Genomic DNA, 4,915 nt, shown 5'->3' on the forward strand with positions numbered 1-4,915 from the left:
TGCACTGGGAGTGTCAGCCTAGATTTTTGTGCTCAAGTCCCTGGGGTGGGACTACGAACCCACAACCTTTTGCCTCAGGGGACAGTGTGCTGCCCACTGAGCCATTGACTGACACCAAAGGTCAAACGCACCTTCTGCCAACCACGTGTTAAAACAAATGGTATATTAATCAGCATTCCAGAAATACCTCGCTCACCACCAGACCTCCCGCTACCTGTCCCTGTGCCATACTGCGATAGACAGTATGCAAGTGTGGGTTTGCTTTGCCTGCTCCTGATGTTCCCGCCAGTGTTCTGTGCTCCCCGGGTGCAGAGAGCAACAGCTCCAGTTCTTCGCAAATCAAGTTTTGTAGCCTGTCCGACTCAGCAAAATCAGACGGGTCCCAGTTCAACCACTGTGCTGAACTCGAACACATGAGCAAGCTCACTTGCAGCGATCGTGTGAGTAGTGGTTGATTCTGGGGTAAACCACGGTCTCTCACTACTCTGCTGCAGTACACACAGCCGCGGCACAGCTTAAACCTCCAGTCACTGCACTACGTGGCACCGTTACATCCCTGGGATTTACCGAGGGGGAGGAATGAGGCAGGGAGCGACTGGGACACCGAGACAACTTGCATTTATATAGCATCCGTAACATAGCGAAATTGTCGAAAGCGCACCACAGCAGACAATATTGGACAGTCATCCGACCCACGTAAGGATATATTTGTCAGGTGGCCGAAAACTTGGTCAAAGAGGTAGGTTTTAAGAAGCGTCGAAAAGAGGAAAGAGGGGTTTAGGGAGGGAATCCCAGAGATTAGGGGACTTTGCAGCTGAAGGTACGGTCGCCAATGGTGGGACAAAGGAACAACAAAAACTTGTATTTATATAGCGCCTTTAACGTAGTGAAACGTCCCGAGGCACTTCACAGGAGTATTATGCAATGAAAAATTTGACACCAAACCGCACAAGTAGAAATTAGGGCAGGTGACCAAAAGCTTGGTCAAAGAGATAGGTTTTAAGGAGCGTCTTGAAGGAGGAAAGAGAGGTAGAGAGGCGGAGAGGTTTAGGGAGAGAGTTCCAGAGCTTGGGGCCGAGGCCACCGATGGTGGAGCGATTATAATCAGGGATGCTCAAGAGGACAGAATCAGAGGAGGACAGATATCTCGGGGGGGGGGGGGGGGGGGGGTTGTGGGGCTGGAGGAGATTACAGAGATAGGGAGGGGGTGAGGGCCTTGGAGGGATTTGAAAATAAGGATGAGAATTTTGAAATCGAGGCGTTGCTTAACCGGGAGCCAATGTAGGTCAGCGAGCACAGGGGGTGATGGGTGAGCGGGACTCGGTGTGAGTTAGGACACGGGCAGTCAAGTTTTGGATCACCTCTAGTTTACGTAGGGTGAAATGTGGGAGGCTGGCCAGGAGGGTGTTGGAATAGTCAAGTCTAGAGATAACAAAGGCATGGATGAGGGTTTCAGCAGCAGATGTGCTAAGACAGGCGATGTTACGGAGGTGGAAATAGGCGGTCTTAGTCATGCTGCGGATATGTGGTCGAAAGCTCATTTCAGGGTCAAATGTGCCACCAAGGTTGCGAACAGTCTGGTTCAGCCTCAGACAGAAGTTGGGGAGAGGGATGGAGTAAGTGGCTGGGGAACGGAGTTTGTAGCGGGGACCGAAAACAGTGGCTTCGATCTTCCCAATATTCAAAAGGAAAATCGGAGATATGCAAGAGACAAGAATTAGAGGAGCGCAGATATCTCGGGGGGGTTGTGGGGCTGGAGGAGGTTACAGAGATAGGGAGGGGTGAAGCCATGGAGGAATTTGAAAATAAAAGGATGAGAATTTTGAAAGTGAGGCGCTGCTTAACCAGGAGCCAATGTAGGTCAGTGAGCACAGGGGGTGATGGGTGAGCGGGACTCGGTGCGAGTTAGGACACGGGGCAGCGAGCACAGGGGGTGATGGGTGAGCGGGACTCGGTGCGAGTTAGGACATGGGGCAGCGAGCACAGGGGGTGATGGGTGAGTGGGACTTGGTGCAAGTTAGGACACAGATCAGCGAGCACAGAGATTGATGGGTGTGTGGGACTCGGTGTGAGTTAGAACACGGGGCAGCGAGCACAGAGGGTGATGGATGAGTGGGACTTGGTGCAAGTTAGGACACAGATCAGCGAGCACAGAGATTGATGGGTGTGTGGGACTCGGTGTGAGTTAGGACACGGGGCAGCGAGCACAGGGGGTGATGGGTGAGCGGGAAAGTGTGCAATGAAGGATACAGGCAGCAGAGTTTTAGGTAGCCGGCGAGGATAGCATTGGAATAGTGGAGCCTCGGAGGTAACAAAGGCATGGATGATGGTTTCAGCAGCCGTGTAAAGGTTACACAAGAATGTACAAAGATAGAAGACAGCATTGAAATTCCCCTAGTGCAAAATATTAATACCATACACTGCTCTCAATCACACCTCTCTAGTACTTTCTCTGGGAAATAAAGTTTGCAGTTGAATTTACCCAACTATTTTGTGCCAAGGACTCCCAGGATGCTACCGTTTCACATATTCACTGTGTAAAGTTGTTAACCATCGGTCATCTAAGCCCATGACCCATTGCAGAAATTACAAATAGATGGATTTAGATACACATAGAAAAAAAATATATATAGAAAAAAAAGACTTGTGTTCATAAAAATCATATTTGGGTTCGGAATAATCGCAAAGCACTTCACAGACAATAAATTATTGAACTGCAATGACAGACGGTAAGATCAGACAGCACTATAAAATTGAAAAAGAAGAGGGAAGTTTCCCCCGGTGTCCTGGGGCCAATATTTATCCCTCATTCAACGTCACTAAAAAGAAACAGGTTATCTGGTCATTATGACATTGCTGTTTGTGGGAGCTTGCTGTGCATAAATTGGCTGCCGCCAATTTATTACGACAGTGACTAGTGTAATTAGCTGTAAAGCACTTTGGGACGTCCAGTGGTCATGAAAGGCACTATATAAATGCAAATATTTCTTTTTTTTGGACTTCGAGATCGAGAAAGGTGCTGTATAAGTACAAGTATTTCATACATACATACAAAACACACCGCGAGAAGTCTTAGTAAAATATACAGAAGAATAGACAGGCACATACCATGTGAGAGAGAGTAGGTAAACCATAAAATCTATGCCGAGTCCTGTGTAATCTATTGGTGTAGAGACACGCCAAAGCCAGACAGGGATAAAAGGTCACTTTTTTTTTTAAATTGCCACTCCAGAGACTTGAGCACAAAAGTCTAGGCTAACACTCCAGTGCAGTGCTGCACTGTCGGAGGTGCCATCCTTTGGATGAGACATTTAAAATCGATGCCCCGTCTGCCCTCTCAGGTGGATGTAAAATGTCGAAGGTCCCATGGAGTTATCCCCGGTGTCCTGGGGCCAGCGTTCCCTTTAAGCCGCGTAGCGCTCCACACCTCCAGCACAAATAGGGGAAAAGCGTGCATGCGCAGTATTTTGAATGGACTGCACAGTCCCTTAAAGGAGCCGCGCACCCCCCCCCCCCTCAAAAAACTAATGGGAACATTAGTCCCGAGGCCAATATTTATCCCTCAATCAACACAACAGATTATCTGGTCATTATCACATTGTGGGAGCTTTGGGGACACTTGGAAAAAAAATGTGATTTTAGTGCCCAAAAAAAAAAATACAAAAAAAATACAAAAAAAAAACACAAAAAAAGGGGCCTTGAAAATGTTTGGTGTGTCCCCCGGGGACACGATTTAATGTTAGTTGTTTTTCTCCTAAAAGAGTTGTGGGAGCTTGTTGTGGGCAATTTGGCTGTGGTTTCTCCTACAATTACAACAGTGACTCCCTCAATCATTACAAATGATCTGGTCATTACCACATTACAACAGTGAGGGTGCTGAACGGCTCGAGTCTCATCGCCGAGAGCATGCAGAAATCAAGCGCAGGCAGCGGAAAGAGCATGCGGCAAACCTGTCCCACCCTCCCTTACCCCCAACGACTGTCTGTCCCACCTGTGACAGGGACTGTGGTTCTCGTATTGGACTGTTCAGCCACCTAAGGACTCATTTTTAGAGTGGAAGCAAGTCTTCCTCGATTTCGAGGGAGTGCCTATGATGATGACAACAGTGACTGCACATCGGCTGTAAAGCGCTTTGGGGGATATCCTGAGGTTGTGAAAGGCGCTATATAAATGCAAGTCTTTCTTTTCTGTCAGTGCCCAGTCACCGGGACGATCCCACACACAAATGGGCGATCAAACTCTCACAGTGCAACCGGTCTGGCAAAAGGCGCTGGATCTGACCACTACCCAGCAGGCGGAGCCGAAGTCCCAAAAATTTCAGGACTTTAAAACAATTTTTAAAAAAGTTAATTGCGACCTTCACGTAGAGTTGATGCTGAAATTGATCAAAATGCAGTTTCAATTCGATGCGGAAACTGATCAGAGCACATCAATTTCAACAAAAGATAAATAAACTTATGCTGAGGGCAAAAAAAGTAATGTCATTAAAACTTTCAGAGAAGTCTCTCTTACCTTAAGCAAAGTTTTTAAAACTTTTAAGACTCGTGTTAAACTCTTGACAGGAACACAGCACTCGAGTGCCCTCTGTTCCCAGGCTCACAAGTGACAGCAGAGACAACTGCAAAGAGACATCACCTTCCCTTTTTATTTAAAACAAAAAAAAGCAGGGGGGGGGGGGGGTGGACGTGTTCTCAGTGGGCGTGGCCGGTCAAAGTGTGTGGAGCTGAGCAGTGCGGCTGTGTGATTGAAGTGGAGACTGTTCACAGCCTGAGGTGGGTGGGTCGGAATAAGTTTGTATGGTTCACGGTCCCGGGTGCCCACGAAAGAGCAGGTGGGAGGGGAGGTTTCCTGCGAGAGAAGTGAGGAAACTGATTGAGGGAGGGAGGGGGGGACAAAGTGAGCAGGAGGGAGAGAA

The 4,915-nt window shown here is 48.1% G+C and overlaps 1 protein-coding gene across 3 annotated transcripts in view; it reads right to left on the bottom strand.

Annotated features, from left to right (window-relative positions):
- Nucleotides 1–4,601, bottom strand: part of LOC139230528 (serine-rich adhesin for platelets-like) — a 31,006-nt gene extending 26,405 nt beyond the window's left edge. For all 3 annotated transcript variants that reach the window (XM_070862360.1, XM_070862362.1, XM_070862361.1), the window contains exon 1: nt 4,513–4,601. The gene's annotated coding sequence lies outside the window, so the exon portion shown is untranslated. The remainder of the gene's footprint in view (nt 1–4,512) is intronic.
- Nucleotides 4,602–4,915: the final 314 nt, after the last annotated feature.

Source organism: Pristiophorus japonicus, chromosome 19 (genome assembly GCF_044704955.1).
Source record: "Pristiophorus japonicus isolate sPriJap1 chromosome 19, sPriJap1.hap1, whole genome shotgun sequence".
NCBI lineage: Eukaryota > Metazoa > Chordata > Chondrichthyes > Pristiophoridae > Pristiophorus > Pristiophorus japonicus.